At 45.0% G+C, this 19,923-nt stretch overlaps 1 long non-coding RNA gene across 5 annotated transcripts; it reads left to right on the forward strand.

The window, feature by feature from the left end:
- The first annotated feature begins 13,315 nt into the window (after positions 1-13,315).
- Positions 13,316-19,238, forward strand: LOC122231942. 5 transcript variants are annotated; one of them, XR_006209249.1, is made up of 6 exons: positions 13,316-13,380; positions 14,416-14,506; positions 16,618-17,110; positions 17,197-17,292; positions 17,373-18,135; positions 18,876-19,238. It is a non-coding gene; the product is annotated as an uncharacterized LOC122231942 (long non-coding RNA). The 5 variants fall into 5 exon arrangements; XR_006209248.1 differs by lacking the exon at positions 13,316-13,380 and having other exon boundaries at positions 13,422-14,506; positions 17,373-17,421; positions 18,063-18,135; XR_006209247.1 differs by lacking the exon at positions 13,316-13,380 and having other exon boundaries at positions 13,422-14,506; positions 16,569-17,110.
- The last annotated feature ends 685 nt before the right edge of the window (positions 19,239-19,923 follow it).

The raw sequence follows: 19,923 nt of genomic DNA on the forward strand, positions 1-19,923 counted from the left end.
CTAATGTGTGCATTGAATGCTGTAAGTTTCCCTCTCAGCCCTGCTTTTAGCTGTGTCACAGAAATTCTGATGTTATATTTCCATTTTAACTTAGTTCAATGTAGATTTGATCTCCTCTGAGATGTCCTCTTTGACTCATGCATTATTTAGAAGTATGATGTTTAGTTTCCAAATGTTTGGAGATTTTCCTGTTATCCATCTGTTATGGATTGCTAGTTTGATTTTATTGTGGCCAGAGAATACGCTCTCTGTGATTTCAATTCTTTTACATTTGGTGAGGCTCATCTTAGAGCCTAAGAGTGTCTATCTTGACATATATTTTGTGGGCACTTGCAAAGAATGTGCATTCTGTTGAGTGGAGCATTCTATGAATGTTGATAAGTTTCTGTTGCCTGTGATGGCACTCTTGCCCTTTTTCTGTCTAGTCATTTTATCAATTTTTAACAGGGATTTTGAAGTTTCCAGTGATAATTGGTGATTTGTCTACTTCTCACTTCAGTTCTGTCACTTTTTGCTTTACATATTTCGCAGCTCTGTCGTTTGATGTGTACGTACACAATCAGCGTTACTGTTTTCGTAGTAGATTGACTTTTATCATTAATAATATCTCTGTCTCTGGTAATAATTGTGGCTCTGAAATCTACTTTATTTGATTTTAATATAGTCCTTCCTGCCTTATTTGATTAATGTTTGCATAGTTTATCTTTTTCTATTCTTTTACTTTCAATCTGCCTGTATTATTACACTTGAAGTGAATTTCTTGTAGACAACATATATTTGGGTCATGTTTTTAAATGTACTCTGACAATCTCTGTCTTTCAATTGGTGTATCTGTTCCATTTACAAAATTTAGTTAATTCTATCCTGAATTAAAGTTGAGAAACTCATCCAATTGGCAGAAACTAAATCGCCCAGAATCTTAGCTACTAGGGAGGTTAGGAAAGTTGCCTTTAACTTTCCAGATAGACACACGAGAAATCAAAATAGAAGCTGGGTGAGGTGGGAGTGCCTGAATGGCTCAGCTGGTTGGGCGTCCAACTTCGGCTCAGGTCATGATCTCGCGGTTTGTGGGTTTGAGCCCAGCGTCGGGCTCTGTGCTGACAGCTTGAAGCCTGGACCCTGCTTCTGATTCTGTGTCTCCCCCTCTTTCTGCCCCTCACATGCTCATGCTCTGTCTCTCTCTGTCTCTTAATAATAAATAAATGTTAAAAAAATTTTTTTAAAAAGAAGCTGGGTGAGGTGTCTTCTGATTTCTCAGAGATGGCCCACCGTCTGCTGAGGGACCCCTAGATTGGACCAATTCCTGGAACTGTTGTTCTCATTCTCATTTGCTAGTCACAACCCACCTCTTGAGAATCAGCAGGGTGTGGTGAATTCAAGATGAGCCTCCTTATTTTTCGGTGGCTTTCCTTATTGGAGTCTTTTACTGAACTTCGCTTCTGGTTGAGCCATTAGAGTTATTCTGTCCAGAGGGTCCATAGGTATAGATTGGTGGGCCTTCTTAAAGTTCCCAATTGGTTAAGGACACTTCTCCCTGAGGTAAAGGAAAAGAAACAGGAAGTACCCATCAGGTCACATTGAATGCTACAAAGTTCTGAGAAAGTTTGGCCTCATGGTGCTAATGACAGGTTTTTTGTTTTTGTTTTTTTTTTTCCTTAGGAGAGAGAGAGAGACAGAGTGTGAGCAGGGGAGAGGCAGAGAGAGAGGGAGACACTGAATCTGAAGCAGGCTCCAGGCTCTGAGCTGTCAGCACAGAGCCCGACGCGGGGCGCGAACTCACAAGCTGTAAGATCATGACCTGAGCTGAAGTCAGGTGCTTTACCGACTGAGCCACCCAGGTGCCACATCATGGTGCTCATTACAGGTTTAAATGGAATTGTTGCACGTGGATGTGAATGTCCGATCTGTTTCTGGAGGACAGGAGTGTTAATATACATCTGTAGAAGCATCCTCTGTCTTCACAGGTAGGAAGACCTGGGCAAGGCCTCTCAATCAGCATTAGATGGGACAGCCAGGAGAACCATGGACAGGCTGGAGAGTTAGGTGGTGGAATCCAAAGCCATATCCAGTGGTTAGAGTGAACTGGAAGAAACAGAGGTAAAATTTAGTTACCCAAGTGCAGTGACAAGAGATGTCCAAGTCAAGGAGACCAAAGGTTAAAGGTAGAGCCCACACCCGCCTGGGTAAAGCCAGTGGGGCCCAAAGACAGAAATGAGGCAACAGTGGGTCTTTCTGCATAGGACTGTTTTGTTCAAGGCTTTTATTCCAGTTAGGAGGCCCAGAGATCTCCTGTGTCAACCTGGGGGAAGGAGGAGTGTGTGAAAAAGGGAGAAACCCAAGGGCTCTGGGCTTAGGGTGCAGGAGACTGAAAAGAAAGAGAGAGGCAGTGTGTCCTGAAAGTACTCAGAGCTCTGAACCATTCTGGAATGTTCCGTCACTGGGGTGAGGACACCTCTGTGCTCTGCTGTCCATATCCCAGTGACTTTTGCACCAGGACCCATCAAATCCCTTCATCCATTTCATTAATCACCATCATCTCCTTTCCCATCTGCACTTTTTTATATAGCACGTGTCAAAAACTGTCCCACTCTTTAAAGACCGATTTCAACCCTCCCTTCGATGAGGTTTTCACATTCCCCCACTTTCCTCAGAGAATGTTGCTTGAACCTTTGCTAAACTTCTTGTTTATTTCTTATTTAATGTGACACAATAACAGAATGTGTTATAAAAGACTAAGGAACAGGGGCATGACCTGGAAATGAGAAAACTCTGAAAGGGAAGTAAAAAAACCAAATTTAACAAAAAATATACATCGACATAAATGAAGCAATTACATGCACTGAAGGCTATAACACGACCCAAATAAATGGAGAAGTCAATCACGTCTCTAAGTGGGAAGACTTAATACAGAAGACACCAATTTTCCTCAAATCAGTGCATGCTTCTTTGTCTCAATGGTAATCAGTTCTTCTTTTGGTTTCTTCCTCCACATCATAATTTGTATTAAAATTTACTCATGTAGGGGCGCCTGGGTGGCTCAGTCGGTTAATGGTCTGACTTCGGCTCAGGTCACGATCTCACTGTAGTGAGTTCGAGCCCCGCATTGGGCTCTGTGCTGACAGCTAAGAGCCTGGAGCCTTCTTTCGATCCTGTATCTCTCTCTCTGCTCCTCCCCCACTTGTGTGCATGCTCTCTCTCTCTCTCTCTCTCAAAAATAAATTTAAAAATTAAAAAAAAGTTTACTCAAGTGATACATCTTTCATATGTTTATTAGCCATGAGTATCTTTTTCTATGAGTCTCATGTCCGGTTGTTATCCCTTGCTTGATTTCAGCCTATTTATAGAGTGACAGGCTTGAATTCACTGAGCTTTTATTTCCCTTCCAGTTATATATTCTCTTAATATGTGATTTAATGGATGGGCATGAGAACAAAGGGCAGCTTTTGAAAACAAAATGATATCTTATTGATTTATAATGATTTTAATTGATAGCTAGACTACCATTTTCTTAACAAGATTTGAAAAGTCAAGGGTACCTGAAGTCGGAGATGCTAAATCCCAAAGAGAGATCTTCACTCGTCTTGAAGGCTCACATATCAGAGAAACTGAATGATTGGAACAATTCTTTTCCTAAAATTCAGCTGTGCTAACTCAGCCAAGTGTCGTGCGTAATCTCACGCCACAAGTATCCAGACCCAGTCTACCTTCCTTGAATTTTCCCCTTGTTCAAGTCTCATATTATTTTAACGGACAAAGTGGGAAGAGAAACTGGAGAGAATTTGATGGTTGTGCTAACTGAACATACGATGGTCAGAGATGCAACGCTAGTTTAACCCTTATTCTATGCCTTCTGAAAGTCAGCCATACTTCTTTGGCCAAACTATCTGAACAGGGATCCTAAAGGGTGTCAGAGAAAATGAAGTAGATCAGAGAGTTGTGGGGCCTCCATCCACTCAGGAAAAAGCGAAGGGGCCTTGTGGAAGACAGTGATGGATTCAAGCCATAGGAAAAAGCATATATCAAGTATCTCGACCTCGTCCCTATCTTTGGAGGATATATGTAATTTATAGAGTGTTTAAATTAGACAAATAGCCCAATCGATTTAGAATAAGGGACAGGAAACACATGTTTCTTTTGCATTAAACTGGACTTCACCAGAGTAGAAATGCTTATGATCTCCTGAGTTATGGAGCTTGGGCTCTCCATCAAAGTGCCCCTAATTACAGGGACTGAGCTTTTCCACAAAGGTGATCCATTATGGAGCACGCTGTCTCCATAAAGACCAAGAATACACTGAACAGCTCAAGCTAAGTGGTAATTTATATTATTGTTTATAGGAAGAAAGAGCAAGAGCAAGCAGGAGAGTGAGGGCAAGAGCCAGAGAACGAGAGAGAAAGAGACCGAGAGAAAGGACGTTTTAGTGAAGATGGAAAAGGACCAGGGAAAGGACCGAAACAACCCGTGGAAAATGACGTCAGCCTTCTGTTCTGAGGATTTGAGCTCCGAGGTGAGGAAAGACGGATTGCGGAGAGTTGAGGAAACTCATTGTTCTTTAAACTTTTTACTTATGCCTGGGTGGGTGACCAGAGTGAATGGCCTGAAAGCCAGACGTGTAGACTGCTTGGGGCCTTTTCCTGGGAGGCAGAGTACTTCACTGGGAAGCAATTGGCCAGTGGCTGGTTCATTGACAATCAAGTGACCAAATTCCAAATCGCAGAGTGACTTGCTCTGCGAGGTAGTGAGGATTTGGCTCCCGGGTTTAGTTCCTTCTTCCATTGGCATGTGTGAATGGGCGGGCTTTCCTTTAAATACAGTTTACTGCCATGCCCCCTTTGTTGCTCTGTGTCCTGACCCCATCTTTGGCACTGCTCTGGCCTAGGCTTCTGGTTGGCCCTGTTTCTGCTTCTGTTGGCAAAGCAGCTGCAATAACCTGCCTCGCCATGTGTTCGGTGTTCCTCTGATGTGCATTGTGAATTGGCTGTCGGCAAGTTCATTTTCAGTGGATTGACCTATAGCCCTTCCATAGGCTAGAATCTCTCTACACCTGGGCTGTCAGTCTCTTGCTATATTCCTACGTACTATTCACCATTCACCTGAGCCCAGAGAGTCAGTGGGGAGTTGGAGGAACCACATCCAAAATGGCGGCAGCCACCCCAATCACCCTCCAATGTACATCCATTACCGGGTGACTTTACATCTGGAATGCAGCCCCCAAACTAAGTGCTAATGCTAAGGCAATTTCTCCATTTCCTATACAAAGACCACATTTCTTAGCGTGCATTGGAGGCCCCATATAGCCTGGCATGAGTCTCCTTTTTTACCATATTATTTGGCTTCTTCAGGCTTCACTGTTCCTGGAGTAAACTGTGCTCCTTGAAGTCACTGCCTGTGTCTGGCATGCTTCTGCCTTTCTTCACTGTTTTCCAGGGTCTCTTTGCCTGCCTAGACCAGTTTAAATGCTGTCTTTTTGTGTGTCCTTCCCAAACCCCTCCAGGCAGAAACATGTTTCCTGTTCCATTCTCTGTCTTTCCATAGCTCCCCAGAGGTTCTTCTATTATAGGTCCCAGCGCCACCTTGCAGGGAACCATGGACTGTGAGGTCCATGAAGAAAGAGGCTGAATCTTATTTTCCTTGGTGTGTCTGTGACCCAGCATGGGGTGCAGGGTGAGTGGTCCATGTAGTGGATTAGTGGTCAATGGACAAAAAACCAAGCAGTGATGGGCTGGAGAGCAGAGGATCCCAGGGCCATATGCCTTGGCATACCGAATGTGGGTATACCAAGTGACAAGGAGAATGCCAGGGAAACCCGAGGAAGATGGGAAGGAGGTGGGGGTGCTCTAAGAGACGTGCATCTCTTCGAACCTGGTGTATCCAGACTAGGGAATGAATCCTTAAAGCCCAGAGCCCTCAGTCTGTACCATTCAATCACTTATACTCTGGGACCTGCTAATGAGGTGGTAAATCCCTCAGTGAATTCAAACAGGAATCTCCCAATTTATTTGTAGCTGGCAGATATTTAGTGATTAGTAGCACATGCTCTATGCTGGTGCTGCCCAATCAAACTTTCTGCAAGGACATCACTGTTCTTTACCCGTTCTTTCCAATATGGTAGCCATTCGCCACCCGGACCACTTGAAATATGACTAATGCGACTGAGGAACAAAACTTTTCTTTAAAAAATTTTTAAATTCAATTTGGCTACTGTGTTGGATAGTGCAGTGAGACACAAACTGTATGGACTCAAAACCATATGGCTCTGGCAAATGTACACTGGCTGCCTGCCCCTATTTCCACGTTTATTAAATAAAGATAATAGTATACTTACCCCTTATTTATTTTTTTTGCAGTGACTAAATCAGTTATTAATGTGTGTTACTTATTTATTGCTGTATAACGAATCACCCCAAATTTAAGGTTTAAAAAGATCAAGAATAATTCGTGATCCTTTTGGTTTCTGTTGGTCAGAAGTTTGAGCAAGACTTGGGCGTGTGGTTCTTCTCCGTATGTCTCACGCAGCCCGCAATCATCCGAAGGCATGACTGAGGGGTCTTCTTCCACGGTGGCTCCTGCACACGGCTGGCAAGTTGTTTAGGGTTCTCTCTGTGGGCTGCCTGAGGGTCCAGAATCGCAGATGCTCCCCCAGGGCGGAAACCCGAAAGAAAGGAGGAAGCTGCAATACCTTTTATAAGGTAGCCTCAGACACCCCCTCTGAAGGGCTCACAGCCTGGCATCGATGACTTTTGCTCTCTTCCTTCCCTTGCGGCACCAGAAGACCCCTTCCTGGGAACTCTCACTGTGGGCCACGCCAGCTCTTGTCAACTTAGGATGTGTCCTAACTTTGTGCAGGTAGCATGTGAGGCGGACTTGGAGCAGAAGCTGACACGTAAGACTGGGGTTGGGGGAGGGGGACAAACAAACAAACAAACAAACCTGCAGCCTCAGTTTATTTTTCCAGAAATGGGAACGTTATTTTGTCCTGTAGGATGCTTATTTGGATGAATCCCCTCAACCTGTTCCCTGGGGGCTTCCGGTGTTCCAGGCGTTGTGCTAGTGAAGGTGCCTGGAATCTCTGTCCTCACATGGGCAGCTGCGGCCCTCTGTCCTCACATGGGCATCTGTGAACGGGCAGCCACTTGGGGAACTCCCACTGTAGTGTGGCACATGAACAAGGACCTGGGGGGGGATGAACACCCAGCGGGGGGAGGGATCGCGGCTCAGGAGAAAACCTGGAAGTCTCCATGGGGACCAGGCACGGTGGCTGGTGGCTGGGAGCAGGAGTGTCACCGCGGTGACACCAGAGACGTTTCTAAGCTGCTCTCCTTGCTCTGGTCACATCCTTACTGTCTTGCTGCCCCTAAGACTCCCTTTTTTCTTGAGCCCCCTCTTCTTTTTTTTTTTTTAATTTTGATTTCATGTTGATTTATTTTTGAGAAACAGAGACAGAGCATGAGCGGGGGAGGGGCAGAGAGCGAGGGAGACACAGAATCTGAAGCAGGCTCCAGGCTCCGAGCTGTCAGCACAGAGCCTGACGCGGGGCTTGAACCCACGAACTGTGAGATCATGACCTGAGCTGAAGTCGGACGCTTAACTGCCTGAGCCACCCAGGTTCACCCTTGCACTCCTCTTCTTAATCATATTTTCAGATGAGTAGTACCACTCGGGGTTCTGGGGACAGTGGGAGGGACTGATGTTTTCGGTTCCTCTTGCTCCTCGCAAAGCCTGGAGATTACCACCATCCTGTTTGGCCCCTGGACCGAGGGCACGTTTCCTTTGCAGACCACAGCAAGACTGTCTTACCACCTGTCCCCATAGGACAGATGTCTTAGGAGACAATGACGTAGCACCTTGGCAAAGCTGCTTGGCCATCTCTCTATTTCAAAACAGCACCCTGACCTTCCCTTCACAGTTCCTCTGCCTCAGCAGACAGCCAGGAGCCGAGAGAAACGTGTGCTGCCTCCTCTGCTGAGCCATCGCTCTCCTCTGAGACGGGCCTGTCTGGCCCCCACGGCTCTGTGTGCACATTAATAACAGAGCCAGGCGCTGGCCTCCCCGCGGCCCCTCCTGAGAGCCGCTTCGGGTCTCCACACGGGTCCTGTGCCTCCCACTCCGCTGTTCTCCAGGATCCGGCCAGCATCCGTGAACAAAGCTTCTTCTCCTCCGCGTCAGAGAATCCCCAGGCCTCCCGCGGTTTTAGCACAGTGAGGAATGGTGATTTGGGATATGTTACAGGGCTGAGCCTCCTTTGTCCCCCGTGGCCCTCCTCCCCCAAACCCTGAAACGTGAGGTGGCCCCTCAGCTGCTCAGTCCGGCTGTCCATTGGTGGGAAGTTTCTCTTGGCTCCGGAAGGTGGCAAGGGTCTCTGCCGCAGGGACTTGCTTTATTTATCTAGCTGGACTCCATCTCTCAGTATTCAACTCAGGGAGGAAGAGGATTTTGCAGCTAAAGTTAGTCTGTCCCCCCTGTGGAGACAGTGAGCAGAGAAAGAACGGATATTCACTGAGGCTCGAACTCCTCTGGGTGTTGTCTGCAAGGCTGTGGAGCAGGTGGGGCTACAGGGTCAGAGTCAGGAACCACAGAATCATAGGTCGGGGGGCCTCAAGGTCATGGCAGTCCGCTCCCTCTTCTTCCAGAGGGACCATGGCCTTTGTTACTCTGATGATGGAAACTGAGCTCTGATTTCCATCCACCTTTTAATGTTTTTCAGAGACCATGTTAGCATTTTATTTTTCTATTCCTGACACTCGAATTCATGGGTGGCGAATGATAATAGAACATAGTCAAAGTAAACACAAACACTACTCAAGAACATTTAACCATTTGTCGTAGCTGTTCTTGGCAAGATACATAAAGGTATACAGAAACATTTTTACATAAATTAGGCTTAACACTCTGTATACACTGTGAAAGCATTGTTAAAATTCACACTAAGATACTAGCGTAAGCAGTGGTGTATGAAAATGCAAGCAAGGTTAGTGATGAGAAACAACCACCAACGTAACTCTTCAGCGCACTTTGCGTTCAAATACTGATGGTCTCGCCACGGAAAACGCTCTGCTCACTTTTATTTTTTTTTAATTTTCTCCTTCTCCTCCTCCTCCTCCTCCTCCTTCTCCTCCTCCTTCTTCTTCTTCTTCTTCTTCTTCTTCTTCTTCCTACTACTATTATTATTTTACAGAGATAGAGAGTTCGAGCAGGGGAAAGGGGCAAAGGGAGAGAGAGAGAGAGAATCCACGCTGAGCGCGGAGCCTGACTCAGGGCCCAATCTCACGAATGTAAGATCATGACCTGAGCCAAAATCAAGAGTCTGATGCTCAACCAACTGAGCCACCCAGGAGCCCTGATCACTTTTATGTTTATTATTATCACTTTTAATTTTTACTTTCGAGAGAGAGTGTGAGCGGAGCAGAGAGAGAGGGGGACAGAGGATCCAAAGTGGGCTCTGTGCTGACAGCAGCGAGGCTGATGTGGGGCTCGAACTCACGAACCGGGAGATCATGACCTGAGCCCTGAGCTGAAGTTGGATGCTCAACTAACTGACTGAGCCACCCAGGTGCCCCAGCCTCTGATCACTTTTGAAGTAGCTACATTTAAAGGGACTACCTTCACCCTGAGTGCTCTCGCCTCAGTATGGCAACTGATTATGAGTTCAGGTTAGGAGAAACTCCAGGGAATAGAGAAACCCATGGGAAGCTGGCCATTCTGAAATGAATCTTTAAACTTGATAATGAAAACAATTCCCAAGGCAACTTCTATACCAAAAGTTGTAGAACTATCAACCCCCTCCCCCTCCCCCCAAAATATTTAAAACTGAAATCAAATCTTCTCTCTCCCCTTTAAAGTGCGTGCCGAACAAGAATTCATCTACTCCAGTCCAGCTTTTCCAAAAATAATTCTGGATGAAATCACTCAAAAGTGTTTCCCATTTCTGCCCTAAAATCTATTTGGGGTGGTAACATTCCTGAAACAAAGTTTACTTTGGATACATTTGCTTACTCTACTTTGATTACTTTGGATTCTACTTAAAAGTGTGGTCAAAGCCCTGAGTAATCAATCAGTGGTATTAAATGTATTTTTTACTCAAAGTTCTAAATTATGAGGACGAAAATTAGTTGGTTCAGAACTGCATCTGCATTAGATGGTAGGTTCCTTTCATTCTTTTTATCCAGGTGTGTTGTGGGGGGGGGGGTGAGGGGGGATCCTTGCAGGGTTCAGGAGTGGAAATATGGTTATAATAAAATCCCAATCACTTTACACAGAGGCACAGTCTCTTATTCCAAGAATTGATTCTTTTTCTTCCTTTTTTCTTTTGTTAAAAAGCGCTAGTTTGCATTTCAAAAGAAAAACAGTGATGGAAATGATTAGAAGCATCAACATGTAGCTTTGAGAATTTAGACCTTAACTGAAGATACGCTATTTTCTGAACTCTTATATTTATAGCAAAAACTTTTAAAGAGTTATAGAAAACGTTTGATTCTCTATTAATTTTGCATGAAGGCATTTTTATTGGCGAATCTGTTTTTCCATGCTTTCTTGGGGATTTTTTGAAGCCTCACCAACTTTTACACAGGTTTAAAACGAATTGAACAATATACTCTAAGTAAAATGAACAACCAAGATACTTTGAGAGCATCCCCTTTATATTAGCTCTTCTCAGTACACTCTGGTCAAAATTCATTTGGCAATAAAGGCTTGCAAACTTTCATCATGTGATTAATGAGGCTGAAATGCCACATAGAGTTACAACCAATACACTTTCAGAACACGTAAACCTTTCTCCGGAAACTCTCAAATCATGTCAACTAGAATTCCACTGCTTCTAATGAAGAAACTTGTGAAATGCTGGTTTTGAATGTGGCTCATTGAATCACTGTGCAGAAGACAATGAACACTATGGTCGCAGCTACTACCCTATTTTAATGATGTACAAATAGGTTATGTGCTAGAAAACACTATAAGGAAGTGTGAGCCAGTTGAAAACCAAAGAAAAGAAACAGTATTGTAAACCACAGTAAACTTGTATAGATACATAGGCACAGAAAACTAAAATTTACATCTATGCAGGCATATCTGAATCCATATATCTTTGGCACTCAGAGCTCCTGGGTCAACGAAGCCAAGGCGAACAATATTTTTTTCATATGCTTTAGGAAGTATCTTGTCCCAATTTAAAAAAAAATGCTGTGATCTCCCTTCTAAAAAGTCACTGAGATAAAGACAAATTGGAATCAATTTACAAAGCTACCCAAAATCATAAATAACAGCAGTCCCTGAAACAGAGGTTAAGAATGTCATTAAAAATATAAAAGTGGGTGGAGAGTTTTTTTAGAGTTTTAGAATCTTTTAGAGTTGGAGAGTCTTTGAGACTTTTTGACTTGAGATTTTAAAACTTTTGAGCAGTGCCTGACTGATACAGAATCCAATCTTAATTTGTATCCAACTGTGTTAACCACTGTATTCACACCTTACAGGGAAAAGTACAAAATTAGTCTATGTCCCCGAATGCGACCATTTACCCCCAGAATACTCCACAGGTGCACACACTTGCACAGACACATGCAGGTTACATGTTTTCCCCATGTGCTTCTACTGTTTCTTGCCATTCTCTTAATTTGCTTCTCTTGAAGGGGGGCAGTGACTCAGTGTGTGTGCACTGGGGATCTGGAAGAGCTGGATGGTAAGCCCGGTGGCTGGGGGACTCTGCAGGACCATCTCCCTGGAACTGGGGGGAAAGCCAATTTCCACCCATCTGCTTAATTGGACTTTCCTCCCAGAACCACTGTCAACAATTTAGCGTGTGTGTATCTGCAGACTTTTGAATATTAACCCTCACCCGCTAGCTGAGATATTTTTTACATGTACATACATGTAAGATGTAGTACAGTTGCAGAGGAGCACTGTTTCATGTTTTATCATCAGTGTGTTCGGCAACACCTGCCATTAAATAGTTGCTCATTTAGTAATAGTGTCGTTTGCTAAATGGGATGAGAAACAGAAGTTCAACAGATGACGTGACTTGCCCAGGCTGGTAAGGGATGGAATTGAAAACTCATTTGACCGTACCTAGAAGGTTCTACTTGCGTTGTAAAAGAATCATTTGACCGGCACCAAAGAGGCTGGCACTTGGGCAGGCAGCAGAGAGAGAGCCTGAGCGCTGGCGGGAGATGGCATCATGTTCCTCTGTTCCTCGTGCCTGGAGGATCCCCCAAGTCTGAGCTGATGCTGTCTGAACAAGATGGGGACTCCCTCTGGTTTTCCACTTGCCTTATCTTGTTCTTCTGCTAATGGACTGCTTCCTCGTTGTGCTGATGGGGCATTTCTTAGGCAGCCTTCCCTGGCCCTCGTAGCCATTGGCCAGAGAGCCGTGCCCTGTCGGGCTTGTGGACCTTGGGGAGAATGAGGGAGATGCCATCGCTCTCACAAAGCACAGCCTCTGGAGAGGACTTCCACCCAGACTCAGTGGGCTCTGCCCCGGGACAGGCATGGGAGGACGCGACTCTGCCTGGAAGGATGCGACTCTGCCTGGAAAGGAGAGCATGCCATGTTTGCACAAGCAGCTCTAGGTGGCTGAGGTTTGGTGCCTGCTGCTCACCTCTGAGGCATCACCTTGGGTCTGACCTTCTCCTCTCCCACTCAGGCTTCAGGTATCAATGAAAGGGTGCACACAATGGTAAACCATTCTTTTTGCCTCTGGAATTCTGTGATTTAAACTTGCTACACGACAGTTACAACAAAGCAGTCAACATTTATATGTATGATTTTGCTGCCTTTGGAAGGGTATGGATCCACTGAGCTTATTCTCCCTAACGATCCAAGTCTGGCCGGTTTCCTCTTTCTTCTGAGGATCTGGTCTTGTGAAGATGCAGGGTTGGGTCTTTGTCCATTTCTGCACATCTCCTTTCTTCTCCTCTCAGGGGAGGGGACTGGATGTTCTGGAACTTAACACTCAGCACAGGTGCTTTCCTCCAGCAGGGGCAGGCAGGGGGAGTGGTGTATTAGTAGCTTGGCTAGGGGATGGCTGTCATACATCTGTGCCAGGGGAGGAGATCAGGCATGAATAGAATCCTGGGGAAGTCTCAGGACCTGCCTTCCATCCTCCAATTGTCCTGTAGTGGGTGCAGAGCGAGGTCCCCATGGCATATGAGAGAGAGCTAACTTCTGCCTCCACACTTACGTCTTCTCTCCTCACTTGTCTAAGCACAAGAACTGTAGAGTTTCGCTTATTAGACAAAGCTATTTTTAAGGAGAGCTAGGCAAAGAGGGAGCGAGCTGCTTCTGAAGGAGTGAGGTCACTGACACTGGGTCAGGGGGTCCCGCCCAGGCATTGTGACCTGAGAGGTAGGTCTGAGGGCTCCACTCAGAGAAGACTGACTGAGGCATCAGGTAGGTGAGACCACTAGCTTCAGAGAGGTCTCATTATTTAATTATCTTATTATATTTCTTCTTATTTCATTAACTTCTGTATTATTGTCGTGAACTCCTTTTTTACTTTGATGAACTACTGAAATTAAACGTTTCAGTATTTTTTAAATCTTTTTGAAAGGAAATGCATTTAAAGCTATACATTTTCCTCAGAGTGCTTCTTTGGCTATATTTTACGGGTTTTGATGTATAACGTTCTCAATTACATTCACTTTGAATAGCTTTCAATTTTACCTTAGATTTCTTTTGACACTGTTTTTTATTTTAACATGTTAACTTTACTTTTGGGGAAAGAAGTTACCCTTTTATTCTTTGTATCTGGATTTCGTCTATATATGAGCTTGTTATGATTTGTACACTTTCAAATTAAGATGTTATTGGGAGAAAAGGATACAGTTGATTTTTATAAAATTTCCACACATTTTTGAAAATGTGCATTGTTTTGGATTGAAACGGTATGTTCATATCTTTATATTTTATATCTCTTACTGTACAATCACAATTGTTAATTTTATTATTTACATCCTTGCTTTTTTATGTTTTCATTCTTTCAATTTTTAAAATAAGTTGTTGAGGTGCCACCGTGTTTTTGACAATTAGACCAAGGTAAATACTGCACTTTTATATCTTCTCTGGGTTCCTAATAAACTGAGAACGGAGCCAGATGAGTGCCAAGAGCAGGGATGGCTTTATTATGGAGAACTAGTTTTGTGCCTAAGGGCAAATGGAATTGCCCTTTCCTTCTTCATTGAATTGAGGGAACTTGGTCCTGCAGCCTAGGATGACCAAGTTACATACTCAGCTGAAAGCTAGACACTTAGGAACAAAAGAGTAGAGTGCCAGAGGTAGAAATGTGCCAAGTCCCACAATGATAAGGCACGGACATGTTTTAAAAACAGCAAAGTAAATGAGAACACGCTCTTTCTGCTTGAATGGGGGTGGGGTATCCGGATGTCACTTTCTCCACTTTCCACTGGTCAGATTATTCTCTCTCAGATAGAAAACTGCACATGAAGGAAGGGAAGGAGAAACCAGCCAGGGGCGGGATCAGCTCCCTTACTTCTCTGTAAACACGAGAAACAAGGAGGTAAGCATGCCTCGGTAACAACTTTGTCTATCCTCTGTCTTTTTTTTTTTTTTTAATTTTTTATTTAACGTTTTATTTATTTTTGAGACAGAGAGAGACAGAGCATGAACGGGGCAGGGGCAGAGAGAGAGGGAGACCCAGAATCGGAAGCAGGCTCCAGGCTCTGAGCTGTCAGCCCAGCGCCTGACGTGGGGCTCGAACTCACGGACCGCGAGATCGTGACCTGAGCTGAAGTCGGATGCTTAACCGACTGAGCCACCCAGGTGCCCCTCCTCTGTCTTAATTTTAATCGTGTGTGTGTGTGTGTGTGTGTGTGAGCGAGAGAGAGAGAGAGAGAGAGAGAGAGATATTTTGTATTCAGGAAATAATATATTTGATTTGACATAATTTGAGAGGTTTTTTTTTTCTTTCAAAAGGGAAATTCAATAGATTGTAAGCATACCTCATTGTTTACAAATTGAAGGTTTGTGACAACCTTGCGCTAAGCAAGCCTACTGGCGCCATTTTCCCAACAGCATCTGCTCGCTTCATGTCCCTGGGTCACATCTTGGTAATGCTCACAACATGACAAACTTTTTCATAGTTATTACATTTGTTACAGTGATATGGTGATCTCTGTTGTTTCCACTGTAATTGTTTGGGAGAACCATGAGCCGCATCAACATAAGATGGCAAACGTCATCGATAAATGTTGGGTGTGCTCTGACTGTTCCACCAACTGACTGTCCTCCCATCTCTCTCTCTCTCTGTCCTCAGGCCTCCCTCTTCCCTGACACACACAAATCTTGAAATTAGGCCGATGAATCACTGTACAATGGCCCTAAGCATTCAAATGACAGGAAGAATCAGTTGCTGTAGCAACCTTCATTGTCTTATTCTAAGACATTGCTCTAGCTACCCAACCTTCAGCAATTACTACCTTGATCAGTCAGCAACTGTCAACATCAAGGCAAGGCCCCAGGCCAGCAAAAAGATTATGACTCCCCGAAAGCTCCGATGATGCTAAGCAATTTTTTTTTTCGGCAATAAAGTATTTATTTCTTTTTTGGAGAAAGAGGGAAGGCGAGCAAGGGAGAGTGGATGAGGGAGAGAAAGAGAGAATCTTAAGCAGTCTCTGCATTTAGTGGAGCCTGACACTGGGGTTGAGCCCACGACCCTGAGATCATGTCCTGGGCTAAAATCAAGAGTCAGATACTCAACAGACTGAGCCACCCAGGTGCTCCAGCAATGGAGTATTTTTATATTAAGATATGTACATTGTGTTTTAGACACGATGCTACTGCATACTTAATAGACGACAGCGTAGTATAGCATGAACATAACCTTTACAGGCACTGGGCAACTAAAACGCTCATTTGACCACCTTTATTGTGGCGGTCTGGAACCAAATCTGAGGTACCTCCAAGGTGTACCTGTATATCAGGGGAGAAGCAGTATCATAGTTAAGGGTGCGGGTTCTGGGTTCAAATCCTATCTCTTAAGGTTACTGGAAAAGTAACCATGAGAAAACAACTCTTCTGGGATCTAAAGTTTTTCTTTTTAAAAATTCATAACTCACAGAAATGTAAACAGGTGAAATGATTTCATATGATGAAGCATTTAGAGGAGTCACTGGCACAGCGTAAATCCTCCATGAGCTATTAGGGTTGTTTTACTCTCTGCTCAAATTTTGTAACATTTCTTAAACTTTAGCTGTTTTTTTTTTTCCATCTCAGAATGGTTTTGTTTGAAAGTTCTACCTTTTTTTTAAGGCTCCCTGTTTTCAATTAATATACACCTGTTTTATATTAAGTATACTGTGAATTTTCCTGTTGATTAAAAAATAATTAGGGGCATCTGGGTGGCTCAGTCGGTTGAGCATCCAGCCTTGGCTCGGGTCATGATCTCACGGTTCCTGAATCTGAGCCCCGCATCGGGCTGTCTGCTATCAGCCCAGAGCCTGCTTCGGACCTTCTGTCCCCCACCTCTCTCTCTGTCCCTCCCCTGCTTGCGTGTGCTCTCTCTCTCTTTCTCAAAATTCAATAAACATTAAACAAAGAATAATTCATCTCAATTCTTTGAGATTTATATTTCGAGATGCTTCGAATACTACTGAAAACAAAACCTAACAGGGAAAGGAGAGAAGATGAGCGACTTAAGTGAAATGACAAAACAATGAATTGCCACAACTTCAACCAGAAGCGACGGGGATCATCTGCCAAACACCCTGCCTTTGGGCCAACGTGAGATGAGACCGTGCAGGCCAAGAAGCTACGCACACCTCCTGGGACCACAGGCCACACACGAGACCTCCCAATTGTTGTTACCACCCAGAAGTTGCCTTCAGGGGACCTTAGACCAGCCACGGTCTAATCCGTGGATGGTTTAACTATGGAACCACCTGGCCATCGCTGACCTGACTCATCTGCACAGACACTTTGAAATCTGCAGACTCCTGTGAGAGGTCAAGGTTACCTCATGTTCATTTGCTGCTGATGCATCTGCTAGTGAAATCCTAGGGCTCTATTTCACTGACTTCCCTTTTGGGATGAAAGAAAATCTGGCACGTTGACTTTCTTTTTGACACTTCACTGCAGCAGAACTCTCCCCAGTTGAGATGTGTGTGTAAGGGATCAATTTAATGCATTTCTTTGTCTTTGCACCAAGTGGTTTCTTGGTGCCGCTTTCCTAAGTGGAGTTTCTTCTCGCAGACTGTGGCTTGCAGTTCCAGAGCAGAGATGTTGTTGTTCTCCATGGAAGTGAATTGATGCCCCTCCGGGAGTCTGGATGCTGTCAAGATGAAAAAGGTTCAGTGTTTCTTCCAGAAGCAGTAAATCAGATCTTTTGTGAGTTGTGCACTCAATCTCTTTCTCTTTCTTTCTTTGAGGAGTGGCCAAGCCAGAGTGATGCTTCTGTCTTCGCTCCTTGGAATGAAGGTGGGGAAGGATGCCCGAGTCACCAAGTCCCCTCCTCCAGACCCACAGGCCTGCTGGCTTCCATTTGACTTACAAGTGCCCAAGTATCCAGAGCTGCCCTTCACTCCCCTCCAGAATCCCTCCCATGCCCTCACATCCTTTCTGGAACAGACTGGCTTCCTCTTGCCTTATCTCCACGTTCCAATGCTTGGGGGTCTTCTCTGTTCCACTTCACTAGGAATGAGTGAGGCCTCATCTGGTGAGCCGGGCCATGCTGATGTACTGCCTTCTTGTGTGTTCTCCCATCTAAGGCAAAATGCCTGGGCTCACCATGGCACTCTTCTTTAGGAGGGCCTTCCAATGTCTTTGGGAGGCCTGGCAGCAAGAGTTACATCGGTGTTAACTTCAGCAATGAAATTAACAGTGATGAAGGTGTAATCGTCTTCATTCGGAAGTTAATTGTGTAAATATCAGTGAATGTTTTGGAGTTCGGGTGCCTGGTAACTTCAGTGAGAGCCAGCGTCCCCATACATTGCTACAAAGTCCATCTTGGCCTACATGAATGGAGAGATGGAGTGTGGATCAGAGGAGCTAACTCTGCTGTCCTCTGTGCTGGCTTCTTGGTCCGGAACCTCATAATTCACCTGTCCATTGCATTATAGAAAGAACCTTGAAAACGAATCCAAGAGACAGTGATGAACATTTTGAGGAATCTAGAAACCATGCTGTACGGAGGTGAGTGGAAAAACTGTCTAATGCAAACAGGCTGCTTATCTGGGGGGGGGGGAAGAAAAAGAAGACTTGGGTGGAAAAAGATTGCTGTCTCCAGATGTGTAAAGAAGTACAACATAGTAGAGAAAACAAACCAGTTCTGTGTAATCACCATAGGGTAGAACTTTGATCTTTAGGTGGAAGTTGGAGGGGACAGATTTCATTTGATTCTATTTTAACAGCCTCGGGGCAGCCATAGGGGCAAGCGGTCACCATGTGACCCGGATGCCCAAACCAGGGCTGGCTCCCCTTCTCCGGGACCTGGGTGGGTAAGCTCTGGGTCTCTTGCCTCTGAGCACAAGTGGCTCTATGGTTATCGGAGCAAAGGCGATCGCGTCTCTTCTGTGGCTCCTCTCATGGGGGAGAGCAGCGGGACCTCGCTGTGCTCGTGGAGGGCGCCGGGACTGACTGAGGCCTGCAGGGGATGTTTTCTCAGCTTTAAGTCTCGAGCTGATGAACCGGGCCTGGAGTTTCACCTGCCACCCCTCCCCACTCCTAACATCTGAAAGAAAGCCTGCAACCCGGGCTCAGACAGCCCCATCTGCGCCCTGAAGACAAGGCGGAGGGTGACCCATGTTGGCCTGAGGATGAAAGGCAGGGGCTGGAGCTCTGGGTTGGGGCTGGGCTGTAGACATGCTGCGCGGGGCTCTCTCTTTCCGGGTGTTCTTCCCTGTTTGTGAAATCCATTCCCATGAACGTTTCAGGCGCTGCCCTTCTCGGAAGGTTAAAAGCTAAGCCGGCTCTGTAGGAAGCAGTTCCAGTGTTTAGCCAAGTCTGGTGGAGTCATTTGCCCTGCCTCCGTGCAGTGAGCTTGAGTCGGCACTTTTCCACTCTGCGGATGGGAAGCTTGGCAGTAAACTGGCAGACTAGACTGATGGCACCGAGCAGGGCTTTGGAGGCTGACGTTCACACCACAGCATCTTCAGGACCCACAGCCTTTTCATGCAGATACGCAGGAATAAGACTCCTTCCCCGTGCCTTACCCGGCAGATTCTACAGGAAAGAGAAAAGCAGAAGGAAAGGAACACTGGTGTTGAATTTACTAAGAAAAGCAAGTTCCAGTGGAATCCTGAAGTTGGTCCTCATTCTTCCTGCTAATCTACGCTTTTATTTTGCTTACATTTTAAAACTTCTATCTTGATATAATTTTTACGTACAAAGAATGGCGCAAAAAGAGTGCAAAGCCTTTCTGTGTACCTTTTGCCCAAATTTCTCAGATGTTAGAGTCTCACGTAACATGAGACCAATGACCAAAGTCAGGAGATTAACTCGATGTGATGCTAGTCTAATCTATAAGCCTTATGCGGATTTTACCAGTTTTCCCACAAATGTCCCTTTTCTGGTCCAGGTCCCAAATCAGCCTCATATGTTGGATTCAGATGTATTCTGAACCATCTGACTATTCACATGGAACAGTCTTATCTACGCCTTCGGCAAATTTAATTCTAGAGAAGGAGAATGTAACCATTAGAGAATTACCGAGTGTCTGCTTGGCCTGGGCTGTGCCCTGCTCGGGATGAGGTGATACCACATGGAAAAGGAGAGACACCATCCCTGCTATCTGAAGGTTCTTAGTCTCATGTTGAACACAGACAATAAAACCAGCAGTTTCCATGCAGAATACCAATTACCATCAAAGGGAATGAAGGGAACATACTGGTTGGGAGGGGAGACACCTAACCCAATTGGGAAGATGTGAGAAGAGATTTCTGGAAAAGATGATACTGGAGTTGAGGCCCATGGGATGAGTAG

Source organism: Panthera tigris, chromosome D2, assembly GCF_018350195.1.
Source record: "Panthera tigris isolate Pti1 chromosome D2, P.tigris_Pti1_mat1.1, whole genome shotgun sequence".
NCBI classification, from domain to species: domain Eukaryota; kingdom Metazoa; phylum Chordata; class Mammalia; order Carnivora; family Felidae; genus Panthera; species Panthera tigris.